Raw genomic sequence first — 22,106 nt, forward strand, 5'->3', positions numbered from 1 at the left:
CTAAGCCTAAGTAAACAACCAGTCTAAATAAACACTTTGCCCAGGAACTAAAAACCAGTGTCTGTATTCATGGGTTTGATTTCACTGCAGGCTGATTAAAGTGAAATTGGACTAGAAAGAAGAGTCAGTAAAGCAGAAATACTTTTCATCATTAGAAAGCATTCAAAAAATAATTCCTTGTACATTTTCTCAACTACAGGGAATTCCTTTCAAGTTTAGTTATGTGCTTTACATTTCCAAAGGTCAGGGAAAAACAGTGGGGAAAAATGTATTTCCTAACACTTAAATAGTATCTCTGAATATATGTAGTGCAAAGGAATGCTTTAACCCAAAAGTTCCACTGTGTTTGTCCTTTTTTCAGTACCTTTCTTTTCAGCACAGACACATTTAAATCCTTTCCACAGGCTTTAGTTTGCATGGCAAAAGACACACAGGGGAAAATAACTTTTTATAACTTGTAGAAAATCACATGCTTGTTTTCCTGGGCAAACATCCCATACAATAGTTTATTTATTGAGAAGGCCCTAAACAATACCAGGATAGATAATAATAGAATAAGAACACTTGAATGCATAGCAAGACTTGATCAATAAATGTGTGCAGAGACATTGGGACAATGTCAGCTTTTCAACTGGTTGCTCATGTAAAGATATATAGTTAGCACACTGGAGCTCACAGGTAATGGCTCAAATACATAAAATAGAAGCCCCAGCTAATAAAAAGAGGTCCAGTTTTCAGGGTTGAAAAATGCTTCCTGTTTCATTTACCATGGAAGGAATTTGGAGAAAACAGGGAAGGGCAGCTGATGCTGGATAATGACACAGATAGATGAAGGAGAATGCAAAAACAATGTTAACATTGTAAAAGGGGAATGGATTAAAAAGAACAAGTTGCTGGTTATTCTCTACATGTTCCAATATAAGAGGATGATATAATTTTTATTAAATTAAGGAGTACTGGTTTGATTTTTCCTTTAGGAAATCAAGTTCAGGAAAATGTTGCTGAATATTATGTGAAACATGAATATTAGAGAAAAAGTGAAAAGGACCTGCTATTGTACAGTCTGGTTGGTCTCTGACTAGTTATCTCTAGATGGAAAATTTGCCATAGAAGACTCTCTGGCTGCAATAACTAATATAATTGCAAAGTTACACATAATTTCTCTGATATTTGTAATTTGTTGGTTGAATGCTTTTACTGGCTATTATCACATTAAAAAAAAAGAAGTTAAATTGAATGCTTATATATGAAAATATTCCTCCCCAATTGCTATGAACAACATCTTGAGAGGAGGGAAGAGAGAACTGTGTGCTCAACGACTTCCTTTTCAGGGCTTCTCTTATGTTAAGCTTAAATAATGCAGTTATGCAACCTGGAAAGAATTGGATTTCAGGAAATCCAGAGTTCTGGCAGTGTTACCCAGCTGAGCAGGCAAAGCTGTCTAAATGCTTCTCATGGGTCTCCTTTTATGGTGATCAATCAGACAGGCAGAAACCCAACTAAAAAGCAAACCACCCCAAAACCAGTCTCCCCTCAGTCCAAGAAAAGGAAGCAACAAACCAGAAGCAGAAGAGATATGACAAAATGAAGTAGCATTGTAATAAATCAGTGACTTTGCAGCAATGAGGCATCTTCTTTAAAGCCTTGCAGGCCTACACTCTTGAGTTCGAGACCTTCTTAATTATTGGATTATATGAGGAAGGTGTAAGTACATATGGACAACTTACAGACAATGAAAATACAATGAAGGAGGGATGAGTTTGTATCAGAAGACTTCATAAAAATATAACTCTGGAAAGGATATTAGAAATTAAATCCTAATGCACTAGAGGAAGGAAAACACAATGAAAAAATCTGATTTCTAAGGTGATTAAGTCAAATGTAATTTTTGCTTTGTGCGTAACTTACGAGGCGTCTTTCTGCCAGTTCAAACACATCCCTTCAGAGTGCCAGGACCTCTTGTAGGATCATCATTCTCAGCTGTTTTGAAGCAGGACACCTTCCCTTTCTCCCCCTTTTCTACTCCTGCCCACACATGCTTGTCCACCTTCTGCCTTCCAAGGAAAAGCTGCTTTTGCATTGACATCAACCTGGATAAGGTATTTCACATGCATATCTATAACAAAATCGAAATATCTGCTTGCTTTTGTTTTCTTAACTGGTTCATCACAACTCCAGAGAGTCAGGACTACAAATCTGTGGGATGTTTTTCAGAGACCTCTTTTTGAGTGTGTTTGAAAAGTCTTTGGGGATTCTGTGAGTCAGGCACCGAGCAGTGTAAGGCAATTCAATGAAATTCAGGGACATCTCCGTTTAAATAACTCTTCATAAAACAAGCACAGAATCAGTTGTTTTCAGGATCTGTACAAGTTCCTCTCAAGGAAAGACTGCATTGTCCAGAACTGCACATGACTTCAGGAAAAAGACCTACAACTTATAGCCTCAGGGGTCTCAGCTTTCTCAGTTTTCTTCCCATGGTTAAAATACCTCCTGGAACAGCTTCTTTACAAGGCCTTTCATGGGCCTTACATGAATACACAAAAGAAGACAGAGGATTCCCTGTTATTTAGATGGTGGTATATATACAGATTTATATCTCTAAAGTCTGTTTAAGCCTTATTACTGTGACACTTTGTAAATGTTCAGCAACAAGGCTAGAGAAAATAACACAGCTTTAAAACAGAGGCAATAAAAGACAATGTACTGCTAAAAGCAAAGATCGTTATCCATAAGCATATGGATAATTTCTCTCTCTGTTTTGATTTTGTTACAGAGAGATAACAAACTAATTAAGAAATGAGAATTCACAAAGCTGTCAAAGGTTTTAGAACCAAAATGAAAAAAATATTTTATGAAACCAAGTAATCAGGTTACCTTTACACAAACTCTGCAGAATGAAGAGAAAATGGTGATTGAGGGATTAATCTCGACCATTTGGATTAGTTTAGCCACAAGTCCTTCCAGAGTTCTGGAAGATAAATAAGGCATCAGGTTGGCTTTAGACTTGCACTATTCACTGACAGTACCAGTGAGGGCTTCCTCAGTCAGTGCCCGCAGGCACATAAAATAGCTGTATTTGGAAAGATGGGACCAGGAGTAGAGTGCCCAGTCTTCTCCTCTTCCTAAATTTTACTCATTTCACTGTGCATTCTTGCCCTTTCTAAATCCAGCATATTTGATTAATCTTGTCACTTGTTACTGCCATTTTAACTCATAGAACTGGATAATCTCCATCAAAATTAGCTGCTCCAGTGTCTTGCTCTAATGATTCCCTGCTGTGTTTTATCATTTTTAATTGGCAAAATGCTCTGGATCTTCTTATCAGAAGGAAAGGAAACTGATGCATGGAGTCTGAATCTGCCAGCAGAAGGCCAGCCAGGACAGGCTTCTTCACTGCATGATAGGACCCTAAACAACTTTTCCTATGAGCCTGACACTTGGTGTGGAGAGGAGGATTTTGTACAATATTTGCCCTTTCTTTTCCCCCAAGATCCTGTTTGCTCAATAATAGCAAGTTCCAGAAAATACAGATACTAAAACATGTTCTATCAAAGAAAAATTAGTTTATCTTTCTTATAAACACCTGAATTGCAACTATCTTATTAGTAACTTCTGCAATTACAGCAAAAGAGTTCTTCTTTTCCCTGTATAAACAAGGAATAATTATCACAACTTGACTATCCAATAAGTAAAAAATGTGGTACTTTCACAGGCAGGGTGTTAATTGTGGTGCAGCCAATACTGCCAAGCTGTGTTTTCAAACAGAGGGGCCCAGGGCCAGTTCTGCCTGAACAGAAAAGCCTCTTGCCAGTGCTGGGGATTGTATGACACTGCTCACAAAGGCCCCAGGGAGAGCACAGTCATTTCTGTGTAGCCCAGAGCCAGGTTTCTGTTCAGTTCTTGTTTGTCCACAATTGACCTATTTCTCTATTGTATGCCACCATTAAATCCTTTCTTGTTTCTGATGTGGTTAAATACCACTTTCTTCCTACAAAGTGGTGTTGTAAAAAGGGCACAAATGTAATACTTCATCTTTCAGACCCACTTTTTTTCCCTTAGACTTCCTCTTGTTCCCTACTCTTTTCTTGGTACACTTCCCTTCATATTCTGATTTCTGTTGCTTTCTGTAGGCTTTTACTTTCCAGTCATGCTTCATGTATTTGGCAGAGTTCTTTGTTTTTTACTGCCAAATATCTTCACAGCTCTCTTTCAGAAACTTTAATCCAAATAAATAAAATTTACTCCTTTGAGAAATTTTATTTTTGTCTTCACAAAATCCCTTTTCTTCTTGTACTCAACTATAGTATCTTTAGGGTCAGGGAGTACATGAGATTTGGCTTTATATTTAATTAATGTATGCAGCTGGGCCTTGCTAAACTGGATATGGTATTTCTGCTGAGTCTGGTTTGCTCTAAGAGGTGGTTCACTGTGGTGTGTGCGCTCACTTGAGCACACACAGATGAGATTTATCTTGTGAAGATGCTGTCTGTCTTTTCAGAGGCAGGCTGTGATACCAGACTCACTGAGGAGGAGGATCACAGGTGAATGGGCAGAGCAAAACCTCTTTGCCAAAAGGTTGTGTTTCTCAACAGTGACAGGCATTAGCAAAAACACTCCCCTTTTTTTTTTTTCCCAAAGAGATGGAACTGATGATTTGTAAACTGGCAAAACTGGTAACAGATACCAAAAGATGTCAAGATTTGAGGCAAACTGAGTGAAAATGGAAGTATCCTGGGGAGAATACATAAGGTTTTGCCCTCTTATTATCTTAAGAGGAACCTGTTACTTACTGACATCAGCTAACCTTTGAAGCACAAAACCAGCATTTCTATGTAAATTCCTTCACTGCACTTGATCAGGTGAGAAAACTCTCTTTCATAGTATTGGTTTCTCTGGAAACCACAGCACAATGGCTTTCTCCAAAGGATCTGAACATCTGGCTCCTGTTATACATTGAGGTACTGCTGTCGTTATTTACAACACTCATTGCTCAGTAGAACTGGGTGTGGGAAGTACTTTGGATTTATTGTTTAGTGGACTACTGATCTACTTCAGTTTTATAATAAAAAACCCTATTTCCTATGAAATGCAAATCCAAGAAACCAAGAAATTTCCTGCTGTGGGGTTTTTGAGGTGACCCTGTCTGTTTGAGCAGTGTCCTGTGACTCAGCCTGGCTCTCTGTATAAGTATCAGTTAAACCAGCAGTCTGCAGCATGAACCTAATGTTTTAAAACTTGTGTTAAGAACCCACATAATAGAATAATCATATGTAACTTCTCCAATGGTATGTACTGATGAAAGTGCTTCTAGTATGGGAAATGAAATATAAGATGCAAATCCTGTATGCATACCCCATATGCATGTGAGAACAGCTTTTTTTTCTTAGCTTTTCCTATACAGAATTAGTAAGATGATAACAAAAAAGCATGAATGAACATTAACCTGCTCTATGCAGCAACATGGTGTGGGATGCTGGAAAACTTTGTGAGGAGCAGAAGCTCATGGACAAGCAGCAGTGGCCTGGGCAATGTGTCTTTTGTGTCCAAACCATCCTTCAGAGTAGCAAGTGAAAGTGTGCCAGCTCTTACATCTGTAATTCAAACCCACATGTTCAAAACATGCCCAAAACACAGGCACAATATATCAGTGATAGAGGAATAAACATAAAGGCACCTATAATTCATGGAAGATTTGACATTAGATACCATCAGACATTGTATTAATATTTACCAGGAGCAAAATCCTGGCTCTGTTGACATCAAGTAGAGGTTTAGTCACTGACTTCAATGGAGTTGTGACAACGCTCATGAACCTTGTCCTGTCATAACACTGGAGAAATGCACCCAGTGTAGAAAGTCAGCACTACAGGTATGCACCAGTCCAGTTTTTGAAATAACTCTTTTGAAGAGAACAGTAGTTCTTAAGAAGAGCACTTGCAGATGGAGTTTGGAATGAGATGATATTTAAGGTCTCTGCCAACATGTTCTATGACTCTATGGTCAGGAAGTAGATCAGAGATTTCTGCAGGAAATGCCACTAAACACACTGAAAGAAGTAAATTATTTCCTAATTTAAAATGCACCCCCCCACACCCCCCATGTTTATGACTGGAGAAAATTAAGAAATCTTTTAAGAGTATTTGGGTGAGTTGTACCGAAATAAATTAGTACTGGGGAGTTTATTTGCAGAAAAAACCCACCAAAACAACGTCCAAATCCAAAAAATCATCCCTTAAGCCCAAAGAAAAGGCAAAATTTCACTTAACTCTAGATTCAATCAGGATTTCAGTGGTTTGAACAATTGGTTTAATTTTTCTGTTAGAAATGCTTCCTCCTCAAGGAGCGCTACCTACCCTTTTTTAGAATAACTGAATAATAATAGCTTTCATACATTAGTAATATTTGATTCAAACAGACTAGAATTTTCTGTCTGTAAAAGCCACGGGAAAAACTTTTTTTTAAAATGTGCAAATGGCACAATAGCACATGATCCTTTAACATGCATACACAAGGCAGCAACTCTCCAGAAGAGACCTGCCACATTTTATAGATATTTTAAACTGCTTACAGTACAGGGTAAGACCCTGTGCCTTGTCCTGCTTTATGAAACATATTTTAATGACAAGTTGCTTGTCCTACTTAGTCATGAGCTACAAGAAGAAGTTGAAAGGATTGATCTGAACCCAGCTCTTTGATATCTCAGGCTATTCTGCTGAGCATTCAGACCTCTCTTTCGCCTACAGGTCTGACAGTCTCCAGTGGAATTTATAAATAGCTGTAACATTGATTAAAAGATTTATTCTTCCAGTTTATATCTCTCTAAGTGGACAGATATCAACTCCAGCAATGGTACCTTGTATGGTATACATTCCACTCTCTAAATACATTGATGATTAAGAAGAAATGGCATCTCATAGCCTGAACTATACATTATACATTGTAAAGATGGTTTTATTGAATGACCCATCAGGAAGGAGTATAATTGGTAGATATTAATGGTGTATGGATGCCATACAGTGAGAATTGGTTGCTCAACAATTGGAGTAAACAGAGAAAAAATGTTGCAGACTGTGATTTAGTTCAAATCAAATTTACTGAAATCTGTGCATCTATCTAGCATACCAAGGGCTTTCTTTACGTGTCTAGGCTTGTATCCTGAGTCTGCTGAATGGCTAAAATGCATGTGAAAGCAGTTAAATTCCCTTTGAATGATTGCAGCACTATTTCTGCTTTACCAACTTGCCTTTGGTGTTTTTAGAGATTCTCCCCCTTTCTTGATTGCTCTGCCTATAGGTTCGTTCAATCCAAAGTCAACCAGGTTAGAGCACAGAGTAACCAAGCAGTGATGGTGCTGAGAGGATTATTCTAAATGAGCAGGAGCTTGGAAAGAGAGAAGACTGGTTTGAACTGGCATTGCAAGAAGAAAATAAAACCAGATTAAATGCTTGAAGCTAGCTAGCCTATTTATATAATTCAGTGCTTTCAACTCTTCCTAATCTTTAGGCACTGAATCTTAAAAATGAATAGTTTGTTTTGTAACAGATGAGTGATCAAATATATTGATTGTTGGCATAACTCTGCTGTTGTGATAATCAGGAGTAATAACTCCAATTGACTTCATCTGGACCAGAGGTAGAGCAGTATTAAATGCTTGTGGAAAGAATGTCTTTAAACTATTGTTAGTGAAAAATAGATGACATTAGAGAAGTTTGAGCACATGTTTTTACCATAAGAAGTTTATTAGTGTTGCTACATGATCAACTAGAAAAAAATTGGAAAAAATAATAGTTGACTGGTTTAAAGAGGTTACGTATTTGTATCTTGAATTCTCAGCTGGCTTTAGAGTGTGTATTTCCAGCTACAAAATCCTCAGTGCAGAATTTTGGATAAAAGTGAGAAGTTAGATATGATCTTCAGTTTTGCAAAAATCTAAGCAGTAAAACTGGCTGGAAGGGAATGAACTTACTGCTGAGTTCTTGCAGCTCACAGATTTTTACTGGACACCAGTACTCAGGCTAGAAGAGGATTTAAGCAATGGCCAGCAGGAGCACAATTCTGTGTGCCACTGCCCCACTGGAAAGTAATGCAGTTTCACACTGATACAGCATAAAATAAAACCGAAATTCTGTTGTTCAACAGAAATATTTCCCTTTATGCCAAATCACTCTAAAGCTAAAATACTTTATTCTAAGCTACATAGTACTGGGTGAAATTAGTAAAAGTGAAATACACTTTTTCTATCAGGAAATAATCTGGTAGAAAATTTCTGACCTGCCTCTCTCTTGTAGCATTATTCCTACCCTATACAAAACCTGTTTTGAATATGCTGGGATACTGAGAACTTACAGGGGAATTGGTAATCACCTCAGGGTGGGGGGTTTAGGAATGGATGCATGAGCTGGGGGTGGTTTAAAAGCCAGCCTTGTGCTTTGAAGAAGTTAAAGAAATCCTGCTTTCAACAGACCCCTTGTCCAGCAGCAATTGTGACAGAGAAGTCAGTTCCCCTCACCTCTGCTTTCCCAGCCCTGAATCAGGACTCTGATAACACACAAGGATACATGGCCACTGAAGGAAGTTTTTTTCCAGGATGAGACAGATGGCACCACTCCCGAGTTTGCCCTGTTTTCTGTAGGCTATTGTTTGTTAAGCAAACATAGGAAGCAGGATGCAAAAGCTTAGATTCATCTGACTCCATTCAGCTTGGCTAAATCTTAATCTCTGTGTGATGGATTTTACAGGTTTCTGAAAAACTGCCTGGTTTACAGGGCAAGAAAAATTAAAATAATGCAAATACCATGAAATATATAACAGCAAGTGGACTTTGTTCCTAATTAACATGCAAGAAGGGGAAGTGGGATATTAGGAGTTCTGACCAGATTTCTGCTTTATCACTGAAATTAGTAAATAAATAGAAAATTGTGAGAGATTGGGAGCATGATCCTGTTTTTAATGCAGTCACTGGTGGTTTTACTACCCATTTCTTTGGGTAAAATTCCTGGCCCTAAGCCTTTTCAGTTCTGTTGTCTAGAAGCTTAGGCCTGCTTTTAATCATTTAATTATCCTTTTCTGAATTAACTTTAATGTTCTTCCTATTTATTTGTACTAAAGAAACTACAACTATTCTTTCAAGTGCCTAAGTGCTGTGTGGATGGGTGGTCTTATTCTTCTTAAAAGACAAAAATGTTGAAAAAAACCATCATGTACTGATGTTATTTATCTATTTATGGCTTCATAATAAATGTCAGATTGTCATTTAGTGTAGCCTTTAGAGCTTAAAAAAAATTTCAATTTGGTTTATAAAGCAGACCCTAATTATATGGGACTTACATTACCCTCCCTGAAATTATTTCTTTCTGGAGACAATTGGATGACATTTAGCTGTAATTTCTAGGATTTTTTTTTCAGTATTTTCCCATTTGTTTAAGTAAAAGAAGTCAAATCATCTTAGGCAGAAAACCAAATTACTGAAAAGATATAGTTTACTGCACAGGTCTTCAGTGATAAAAGGAGATATTCTGTATGAAAAGGCTGTAATTAGCAACTAATTATATAAATTCAGTGAATAAACAATTCAACATATATATAAACCTTTGATGTGCAGAATACTGAACAGGAAATGTAAGGATACGATTCTGCTGCCATCAAGAACAATGCAGAATGCTCTGAACCAGTGGAAATAATTAGCTGCACACAGATGCAGAATCAGTGTTATACCAAAGACCCCAATGCAAATGAATAACTGGACTAATTTGAAACAGTATCTCTTCCTTTTTTTTTAACTTAGCTCTTAAAAAGACTTCAAGGCTCCAGTGAAAGATCACTGTGCTATGCAACTTATTTACATGTAAGGAAATGACAGTACTTTTCCATAAACATTAGATTCTAAACCTGTATGCACATACAAATATTTAAAATCTTTTAAACTAATTTTTAATTTGGTACATCAATTAAACGGATGTACTTTTTAAGTAAATCAGAATATGAAAAAGCATCACAATAGTGCACTGTAACCTTCAGGAACTGTGGTCATTGTGAAGTGACATGTGGAAAATAAAGCTACAGTTCAGCTCCACAGTGGAACCTGAGGATGTTGGCATGGGACTGTGACAGCTTCTAGGGAAGGAATTAATGTACATAAGCACAGATGTCTAGCACAGGTTAACATATACACGTGCACACACACAGAAAATGTAAAAGCAGACCTTTCATTTTAAAATGAGAGAAAGGATGTGCCCCTTGCCTTTTCCACCCTTCAGGTACACAGGGAAGGACTGTTCGCACTTGCACAGAATTAGTAGCTGATTGGAGACTCCAGTGCAGATGTATTTTGTTCTGGTTTTCAGGGAGCTTCCTGCCAGAATTCTTATTGCAAGCACTAAAGCCTTAGCATAAGGTCCTAAATATGCCCTTCTTATGTATGTATTTATATTTGTATTTCCTGTTACAAATCTATCTCTAATGATCTGATTCATCTTGTATAACCTGTTACCTTAGCCATGGGTGAACATAAAACTGAAACTTGCAGTCCTTTTGTTCCTTGGCTGGCTCTCAGGCCTGGAGTTTGTTCTGAACATTTCAGCAGTAATTTGTGTGTTCTTTGCATAAGAAATTGCACTGCCTGGCAGCCTTCATTACCCAGGTCAGGCTCATACTGCCTTCTGTGCATTTATGTAAGACAGATATGCAATGGCAATACGGCAGTTGAAGCAAAAGCATTGCCTTTTGGCTGAGCTGGGATAATTCACTTTGCATGTTTTTTGATCAATGACAATGTATAACATATTAAAAAAATTACACTTTAATCTAAGTCTCAGTGTCTAGAGGCCTGAAAGCTCAGTCATGGGTTCAGGTTTCTGCCAGCAGTAAATCATTAAGCTGGGATATATTACTAATCAAGTTTAAAAAACCCAAAGCATTTACTGAAAACAAGAAACTGGTTGATTCATAAAGGTGATGAAAGTAACAAAATTATTTCATTTTTAGATGTGATTTTACTGCTTAACACCTGGGTAGGTGGCTGGTGGTTGTGAATGGAGTTCCCTCCAGCTGGCAGCCAGTCACAAGGGCTCTTCCCAGACCTCTATCAATGATCTGGACAAGGGGATCAAATGCACCCCCAGTTAATTTTCAGATGATACCAGGTGGGGTGGAAGTGTTGATCTGCTTCAGGGACAGGCTAGGTAAATGGGCCCAGGCCAGTTATATGTGCCTGGTAGTTCACATCAAAGAACATTCAATGGGAATCTCTTTTTAAATGCAGGTTTGTCTTATCCCTCTGCCCTTCCCAAAGCAGAAAAAAAAAGTGTCCAAAAAAAGCTTCCAGAAGTACAGAAGTATATTTTCCCAACATGACAGGGTTTGGTTTGCTGCACCGAGTCTGATATGGTATTGCCTGTGGGAACTTTGGTTCTTTTCTCCTTATCATGTAGAAGAAGAAAGTCTTTCAGCCATTTCCTATGACCACAGTCCCTTGTCTTCCATTTAAGCCACGGAATGCTGTATTTTCCCATCCTTAACTTCTACATGGTAAAGTAAGGGAACTACATCTTCTTGCCACTCCCTATTTGCTTCTATCTTCTACCCCTAATCTCAAGTTTGACTGCAGAGGCTGCCCAGAAGGAAGTTCAGCTGAATGGTCTCCCATTCAAGAGGCAGTGTGGCAGAACTCAGTGATCTTGTTCTCACTGACAGAGAATCTCATGGCCTTTCCACTTAGGATAGAAAAGGTTGATGGTTTCACTAAGGAAAAATAATATTTAAATGTGAGGAGAAAGGCAAGAACAGACGTTGCTCTGAGTACTCAAAACTTCACTGCTTCTTGTTTTGCTTAGAAGGCTAAAAACTGTTTACAGTTTCTTTCAAATTAAGAACAGCTGCTTATATGCATGAGGGCCTGTCCTAGTCCTAACTCCCCTTCTGCAAGTTATTTGAAAGACAACAATGAATTTTCACGTAGTTTAATGACCATTGTTCTTACACAGTGGGTTTTTATTACAGTACATATTCTTTGTTTCCTTTGAGATGTAACCTCAAAGAGCATTTATACAGATGAACATCAGTATGTCATTTATTATGAAAACTTTCTACAGTTAAGATTCAGGCATTTGGAATATCTGTGTGTTCGTGTACTAAAAAGGCAAAAGTGACAGCTTTAGTCTGACCTGAAGAATCCAACAAAATTCTTTGTTCTTCCATGGGGCTTCAAGGTATTCTTGAAGAAGTGCATCATTCTTTTGTGAGTTATTATGAGCTCATCTATTTTTTTCTCTCTGACATCATTGCCATGTTTCACCACATGAATTCTTCATAACTTGTTTTTGCTCATTCTGGTTCTGGATGCAAAAAGGGAATCTCTCTGGTGGTACTTCATGTGTGTGGTCTGGAGCACATAGTCACACATCTGAGTTCCTTATGAAGAAAAAAGGGTCTCTCAGTAAATTTTACTGATAGTGTTGCAACATCAATCTGGTATGGCAATGCATCTGAAAAATTCTTCCTGTGACCTCCTGGAAATGGCATTCCAACTGAAGACCAGATGACATGGACATTTTTATAAACCAGAATGTTTCATATCTTATATAGGTGTATCTCAGGTGTTGGCAGGTGGGGTCCTCAAACCTCTGCTGTCTGCTCTTTACCCTTTGCCCTGAGATTAATTTAGCCCCAGCTGAAGATGCTGCAAGAGAGGCCTTATTATTATGTTTTACACTGTAAAAAATTGCTATTACCTGGACTCCAAGAAAACCTTTATTATTGCACATATATAATGGTGTCTTTCCACAGGTAGTTAGAATCCTCCATTGCACTCCAGCACACACTGAAAACCAAGTGGACAGGAAGGAAGAAGATCACACAAGTTATATTCTCTTCCTTTGGGTTTTTCTCTCCCTGTGCCCTTTGGTTTCATCTACCATTCTTTCCCTGAGGTGCTGTATCATCCTTTACATAGTTGTCCCAAAATGCCCAAAGTGTTATTCAATCCCATGATATTTACATACCTTCCGTTCTGATGTTTAAAAACTCTTTTCTGATTCTAAAGCCACCAAGACAGAAAAGTACATTGAATACTGCGGGCTATTCAGATCATCTTGTAGGACAGGTACTGAGATGAAAAATTCACCAGTAATATATTACTTTTCCAGTGGGGTAAATCTGGATTCACAAGCTCTAATAGGACTATATTTTGTCTACAAGACATTCACCTTCTGCTTTTTGGTTCAGTAGTTTGGGATGAGGGTTAAGTGGATTGCTCAGCCAAACTACACCATAAACAATCTCTGCATAATGAATGATGCTCAGTCTGTCTTGTGATGACAAGAAATGCTCATAATTTATTTGCATGTTTCAGGCTTATATTTTATAGAGAACAAAACTGTCCTCATATGTCCAGACCCAAAGTGGGAGGACTGGACCATGTTCTCCTTACAAAGTCAAGGATAATTCTGTAGGAACAGAATATTCTGTATTTCCCATCTTTCTACTACTCCCTGAAAGAATATTTTTGTAGCCTACAATATGAAACAAGGTGGTAAAGACTGAGCTCACGTCTGTGGGTCAGCATCTGACTCCAAGCAGAAATACCTGGGTCTTGCTTCTGACAGATGTTGATCTGATGTGTTTCTAAAGACTTTCATTATCCTCACTTTCATTGCCAATCTAGTATGGTCTAGGATATCCTTATCAGTTGAAAATTTTTCCTAATAACTGACATCAATTTTACTGCTGCTGCTTAAACCCATTTATTCCTTGTTGTCAAGCACTAGGAATATGTAAAACAAATTATCCTTCTCATTTGTCATCAGCTGTGTATGAGTTAAAAAATGCATGTGCCACCCCAAATGTAAACTGCAGACATGAAAACCAGCAGAACCTGTGTTTTTTCAGCCATCTAAGGTGTGTAACTATGCAAAGCAGAGTTCTCTTTACAGCACCGAACAGTATACTGTCCTCTTCTGTTTGATGAGTTCATAGAAGCTTTAGCTCATAAGTATATATACTAATGTTTACACATACTAATAGTAGAAGGACTGAGTAAGGAATAAGAAACTAGCAAAAAAGAAACCCTTTGAACTTCCTTCCACTCATCACCTCTACACCTCACTTGGACCACACACATTTAAAAACATCTTTCATATCCATAAGAATGCATCTTAATGGATTTGCAAGAATGACTGACTCTTGTTTCTACAGACTGCTTTTTCATTTAGAATTTTCAAAGTGTTGCAAAAACACTGGTTAATTCAATTTAACTGCTTCTACTGTGTGAAAGATACTGCAGTGTTATGACAACTTAAAAATAGGAAATGAGACTACACAGGTTCAAACTAAAATTGGACATAGTTAAAACTAGACATCTTAACAAGGGGTCCAATTTTCAAAAGGTCTTACTAGTGCAACTTTTGCAAGTATCTACTTATGGTCACTAATAAAACTGAATTAGTCAACTCTTGAAGAGGAAACAGAATACTTAAGTATTTTTTCTTACCTTTCACAGTTAATCTTTTTGTTTATTGTAGTTGTTATACTACTTTTCAAACACATGTTGAGAAGATACTGTGAGAAGAGAGGAAGCAAGGCTATTTCTTCAGAGGCTATTTCTTTATTACCTTCTTTAATTCTTTTTACTTGTTTAAATACAGGCATGCAGGGGAAAACATAGTCTGTATTAACCATTGGAATGAACATAAATCTTGAGTGGTTGACCCCAATCTATCTTTGATGACAACTGAACAAAGACATACAAACTCACCTCCATATGTTTCTCACTATTCACACTCAATCAGTTACCTAACATTCTGAGAATCTGGACATTCACATTGCAGGAAAACTTCAGTGAGCTTTTGGGGTTACAAAGGACTCAGGATGTAACTGTCTAATTAAAATGAGATGCATTAAGGAATGTTTATGGACACTTGGAACTAAATATTTCTTCTCATATAACAGCGAGATACAACAAAATTAGTCTCTATGTCTTATGTCATCTTGGGGAAATGAAAGTTTAAATCTTTCAAAATCTTAATTATTTCTTTGTTTTAGAGCTAAACATGGTTGGGTGGCAAGAACTTAGCTTACCTATAATCAATGTTTTTTAATCCGTCATTTTGCCCTGAAAACTATTATTTAAAATATTCTATGAGCTGTTGGAAGATAAAATGTGGACAAAGTCCTACTGTGTAAGATTACATGGTTACATGTATTTGAATGCTTTTGACTTCCAATTTCTTTAGTTCAACATTTGAACTTTTTTTTTTTTTGAAAGACTTTTCAATTCATCATTGGGTATTAAAAAATATCAAACCCAAAAGACAGTGTTTCCTTCTGTTAAAAAAACCCCATACTCTGAGATCTATCCCCAAAATGTACAATAAAAATATGTGTGGAGATTGTTGAACAAGGGAGGATTTTATTTGGAGTTCAGATGATTTTAGAAATTATGGATATCCTGTATGAGATAGGAAATTCATTCTTCACATAACCTGATGATTATTCATATACTTTTAACAAGTGCAAAAAGCCCAAACATTTTGCTATTTGTCAGTGTCCAAGTAGAGGAAATAATTACTTCATTTTTATCCAATGGAAATTTGAATATATCCTAGAAACTGCAATAGGATAATTGGGAATAAAGTAACTAAAGGAATGTTGGCATTGCTGCTCTAGTAGTGGTGAGTAAATGCCCCAGGCTGCAGTTACACTGTCAGATCAGTTCTGAGACTTTTGCTGTGACAGAATCATGGGGGATAGGGAGCTTATTTATATGTCTTCAAAGCATATCCCTATTTATTTTCCTTGTTTTTCTGAAAAAAACTTGTTTTTAAACATACTACCTGCACTTGGAATTAAAGTTGAAGCAACTAAAACATATTGTCTGCCTTCAGCTCACTGCATACGTGTTTACTCTAACTGTAACTCTCTTTATATTCTTATGTCAAAGGACTTCAAGTTTCTGAGTCTGCAATGGAAGGTTTTGGACCTTGCATTTAGCAAGCAAGTGATCTGGGAGAATTCAGGAGCATATGGATTATAGGAACAGACAATACAACCACATTGGTTTGCAAAAGTTGAGAGACTTAGAAACAAAACCATGAAGATGTAAAAGACAAGGGTAGAACTGTAGGTGGAAGTTTTCCCTTGAAGCAGCACACATGAATTCACATAAACCCCAGTTATTTTGCCCAGGTACTGTTGTGCAGCTCAAGGCTCCAAAACCAGCTGACCAAGGTAATGAGTGTGCACCCTTTTCTCTGGCAGAGATCAGGCTGTCTTTCCTCCATCTCTTACATGGAAGTGAAGCAGAGAGGTGAAAACTTGGCATCAAGCTGGGATTCACTTGAAGATGGCAAAATATGAAGGCAAGGGCCCTCCCAGCCTCTTTAACTGACACTCTTGAAAAGGGATTGGTGGCAGGGAAGAGCAACACAGACAATTTTCTACACTCCAAGGTAACCGAAAGCAGAGCAATAGTGACTTTCAAAGGTTGCAGCCCTCACAGATAATCCTTTGTTTGTGGCTTTTCTGCTGTCTACATCAAGGAGCCTCCTGACAGCTTTGCAGAAGACACATGAATATACACAAAAATTAAATTACCAGATGGCTTACAATAGAACCTGCTTCCAAGAGCAGCATTATGCACATGTGTAAGCATTTGCAGTTTGGGACCTGAAGTATAATTAATACACTGCTGGCCCCAAACTGCATTAAACCTCCAAAAACTACTGTTTTACTTTGAAATCTCACTTTCCTCTCCTTCCTTGTCTTGTGCATTTATCCTCATACATTTGTAAGACTTAATTAGCTGTGCTAATTAGCTGGATCTGCATATATTTTCACCTATTTGGCAACCTGTGGGAGACCATACAAACTAAATAGCCTTGGGTAGAACCAAATATTTTTTCTTTAAAAATAAGGATACACATATCAAAGACAGCTTTTCTTTTTCCTTTGGTATAAGCAAGCAAATGTGTTTGGAAAGGGTGTTTTTGATTATATGCTTAGAAGAAAGAGTGGTTTTGATGATAAGTTTAGGAATTGGGAGACAGCCTTGCAAGGGGAAAGTTTATTGGAGGGAGCAGCTTGTATAAACTCTTCCCAGCTCTGCAGAGCCACTCTTTGCATGCGTTTTGTTCTGAAGGCAGCCTGCAGAAACAAGTTTGGTTGTGAGTAACAAAAGTCTGGCAGAGATCAAGCTCAAGTCACCTATCTGCTCCTGGAATGGGGCAGAGGGGATGTGGAACAGTTCAAAAGCTCAGACACTGGGAAAATGAAAACATTACCACATCTGAGGACCATTTCCTGGTATTTCACTGCTATTTTTTAGCAAGTGGGGAGGGGAGGGGGAAGGGTCTGGAAAATATTAAATTGGCTCCAAAGAGCACTTTAAAAAAAAGGTGGAATTTTGCAGACATTAACTGTCTGTTTCATGGCTGTGTGTTTGAAATCCAGCACAGTTATGTAACATGTTTCAGCTTTTTAAACATTTTTTTTCTTTCTGAGGTGCCACCAGAGCTTTTGGCTAATGTTTTCATCATTATAACAAAGCAAGTTTTAGGTATATGTTCTTTTCATCAATGGCTAAGCTGATTTAAGAACAGACGTAAAACCTGAAAAATTCTCATTCAGATCTGCATTTATGCAGTGGTTTGCTTTTCTCTTTCTGCTGTGTAAAACCCACTGTAAGGCAGCTTTTGACAAAAGACAATACTTTTAGCTTATTTACTTTCAGGGTGAGGCTTTATTTGTGGTGGGAGAGTTAAGGACATAACTATGTGGGGAGCAGTTTAAATGGTTTAGCATAACACCCTTTTCTTTCTAGTCTTTCCAGGCACATATACTAGGATTATAAAACACATGTCTTTTCATTAGGTTTCCCAGACACAGTGAAGTTGTTAAGTCTGCCACATCTGTCTGTCCTTTCTCAACCTCCCACATTTTTGGCTTGGGGTGAAAGAGCAATGTTTCCCCCATAATCGGATGGCAGAGCAGGAAATGGGGCATTCTTGCAGCTGCAGAGCACAGCTAAATGACATCTTTTCTGAAGCCTTTTAACATTGGCTCCTTGGAGGGGAAATTTGTTTGATTAGGCTTTATTTTGGGGGTATCAAAAGGAGAGGTCAAAGGAGGTAGTGGATAGACATAAGAGAACGTCCAGAGTGGGGTTTTGATACATGAACTTTGTTCTGTTTTCACTCCAAAACAATCCACAGGAATTCGTTTATTTGTATGTACTGGGCTCAGTTTGTGTCCCAGGGTAGTTACATACCTTGGATAAGTGGGTCATGAAGATTCAGTTCTTAGTTCTTGATGGGAATTACATTCACACAGGTTTTTCCTAAACAAAGTTAAAAACAGTTCTTTAATGAATCTCAATAATAATGTTACTTATTAGAGGAATTAGAAGAATTCTGGCAATATAAAGAGGCCATGCTTGTCTTAGGGAACTTTTCATTACTAGTTTTAATGTTGTAGTTTAATCCTAGCCTGCAACTAAGCACCACACAACCACTTGCTCACTCTCTCACCAGCGAGATGGGGGAGAGAATCAGAAGAGTAAAAGTGAGAAAACTCATGGGTGTGGGTTGAGATAAAGACAGTTTAATAGGTTAAGGAAAACCCATGTGCACAAGCAAAGCAAAACAAGGAATGAATTCACCATGTCCCATGGGCATCTGCAGAACAGCAGGGCTCCATCACACCTAGTGGTTATTTGGGAAGACAAGCACCATCATCATGAACATTTCCCCTTCCTTCTTCTTCCCCCAGCTTTATATACTAAGCATGACATCATATGCCTTTGGTCAGCTGGGGCCAGCTGTCTCAGTTGTGCCCTCTATCAGCTTCTTGTGCTCTCCCATCCCACTCTCTGGTGCAGTGGTGTGAGTGGCAGAAAGGGCCCTGGTGCTGTGCAAGCACTGCTCAGCAATAATGAAAACATCTCTGCATTATCAACACTGCTTTCAGCACAAATCCAAAACACAGCTACCATGAACAAATGAACTCTACTCCAGCCAAAAATAGCACAAATGTACACTCACCCATATGTGTATCAGGATGAGAGTCAGGCTTATTTTGTTTCACCTCCCTCTTACTTATGCAGTATTCATATCTAGAACTGATTGCGATAGCCAGGGGATCACTCCCATCCTTTCAGAACTCTTTACTGCTATTGGTCTAAAGTCTTGCTGGTACCAGAGCCAACCAGTGTGATGTGTAGTAGCTTTTGTTGAGACAGATACATGGTCCCTGATGGAAAGCACCCATGAGTGCTAAAGCAGCTGGCAGACATCATTGCAAGGCCACTCTCAATCATCTTTGTCCATTTGCAGCAGCTGGGAGAAGTGCCCAAAGCCTGGAGGAGAGAAACCTCATGCCTACCTTCAAGACAGGCAAGAAGGAGGAACTAAGGAACTATAGGCCAGTCAGCCTCACTTTCATCCTGGGAAGGTGATACTGGGAATCATTATCATCCTGGAAACCGTTTGCAGGCACATGAAGGACAAGAAACATAGTCAGCATGGCTTCACTATGGGGAAGTTATGCTTGGCCAACCTGATAACATTCTACAGTGAGCTGATCAATGTGTCTGGTAGATGAGGGGAGAGCAGTGGCTGGTGTCTGCCAGGCCTTCAGGAAGGTCTCTGACACTGTGTCCCATAGCAGCCTCACAGCTCTTCAGGCTGGTGCTGACAACTGAGCTGCCAGGGCTTTGTCCATCATGGTTTTTCATGGCCTTGGGCTCAGGAATGGAAAGTGTCTTCCACCTTGCCTTTGCCTGGGGAAAGCCATGTGGGGTGCCCAGCATCTTGTCTTTGTCCTGGTGGCCACAAGGAACTTCTGGGAAACCACATGCCGCTGGGTGCAGGAGTGGTTGCAATCTTGTTGTTGTCCCAGGGGGCCACATGGATGTGACCTCTGGGGAGCACCTGCCACCTTGTCCTTGTTCTGGCTGCCATGGGGGACTAAGCTGAGGTGGTGAACAGCTTCTGTGTGTAAAGCACCTTCTCTTTTTGAATACTTTTGCTACTAATATTGCTGTTGTTATGGTGCATTTCTTACTCCATTGCTGTCTGCTTTCATTAAATTATCTCAACCCATAGTCCATCTTTTGCCAGAGGGGGTGGGGGAAGAGGAGTGGCTTATTTGGAGTTTAATTTCCAGCTGGTGTTAAACCACCACACAGGATCAGAGGCAAAAGCACAAAGTGAAACAGGAGGTTCCCTCTGAACATCAGGACACACTATTTTAATGTAAGGGTGACTGAGAACTACCACAGGTTCCTTAGAGAAGTGCTGGACTTTCCATCCTTGCTGATACTCAAAAGCTTTCTGGATGTGGTCCTGGGCAATTGGTGGCCCAGCTTGATGAAAGAAGTTGGACCAGAGGTCCTTTGAAACCTCAACCACTCTGTGATTCTGTGATGTTAATATTTTTTGATTATTATACTGAGTCTGTAATATACTCTGGAAGTATTAAACCTGATAAACCCAATTTACCCTCAACTCTACATACTCACATTGCCTCTCAGGAAAAAAGTGTTTTGGAACAATTATTAACAGCAGTGCTGCTCTTGCATAGCTATTAGACTTAGGGCTTGTGACTGACACCAGTGTATATCAATCTGCCATTCCACCAGTATCAAAGGGTCAGATACTTCACTGCACAGCCAAGGTACCATTTCACCTTCCCCAGGGGACAATACTTAGTTTCTTCAGTCCTTAGAACTGGATGCTACCTCTAAACTCCTTACCAAAGAGCAGTACTGCTTGTGCAGACTGAAAAATGTGAAGTATTACAGAAGAGCACATTCCTTCTTGGTTTTGCTTGGCTCTTAGGTTGTACCATTTAAAGCACAATGCATTAAAAGTAATATATTATTACTCTCACGGAACATTGTTGATTGAGCTGTTCCAAACTGGCTCTCATGGTCTAACCCCAGCCAGCAACCAAGTACCATGCAACAGTTGTCCCCTCCCTGTCCCAGAGGGGTGGGGGAGGAGAGTCAGAAAAAGGTAAAACTTGTGGGTTCAGCAAAGAACGCTTTAATCATTGAAATAAAGTAAAATATACTACTACTACTACTATTAGCTATAATGAAAAAGGAGATAACAGAAAGAGACAAATAAAACTAAAAAACCCCCACCCCAAGTCATGCACAATACAGCTGCTGACCACTTGCTGACTGATGCCCAGCCAGTCCCCAAGCAGCGATCAGCCTTCCTGGCCAACCCCCTCCCCCCCCCCCTCCCCCCAGCGTATATACTGAGCATGACCTTCCAGCTTCTTGTGCACCTGCTCAATGACAGAGCATGAGACACTGCTAAGTTCTTGGCTTAGGGTAAGCATTACTAAGCAACAACTAAACCAGCAGTGAGTTATCCACATTATTCTTATAGTAAATTCAAACCACAGCACTGTACCAGCTACTAAGATGAACATCAACTCTATCCCAGCCAAACCCAGGACACTAGTGTAGATTTATCTGTCGTATTTAATACTTATTTTTGTCAGCCCAAGTAGAATGAACTGGCTGTACTTTTTTCTAATTATTACGTCCAGATAATCTGAATAATAAGAAACAGCTTGTTAACCCATACTGCTAAGGCTAGTGAGAGTCTTTTGGCAGTCATATACCGGAATAACAGGACTGCTCAGTACAGAGTGAGCAGTTATGTATTTGAAGAACAGAAGACTGACAAATAGAACCCTGATAATATGTGTAAAATTTAGGACCTGCTCCTGTTCCTGCTGCAATAATGCTAAAAATTCCTAGAGCTTTGAAAGAATTTCAAGTACCTTCTGTGCATCTTTCTCTGTAGATGTTCAGACACAGACGCAGAGTCATGAAACAAAAATAATTTTTGTGTTGCTCAGTAAAAATAATGGTACCACAAGGAAAATGTTCCTCTTGCCTGACTAATTTCATTCCCACCAAATAACTGGCTATAATTTCATTAATGACTCACACTGGTGCATTTCCTGGAATGTTAATGGCAGATTTGATGCTAATACAGCTTTGCCTCTGGTTGTGGTCATCATCCTCTAGAAGTGATCTATGTCTTAGTGACAATTAGTTAATTTTAAATCACTACACATCTGTGCATTTTTTGTTC

Source organism: Pithys albifrons, chromosome 4, assembly GCF_047495875.1.
Source record: "Pithys albifrons albifrons isolate INPA30051 chromosome 4, PitAlb_v1, whole genome shotgun sequence".
Lineage (NCBI taxonomy): Eukaryota > Metazoa > Chordata > Aves > Passeriformes > Thamnophilidae > Pithys > Pithys albifrons.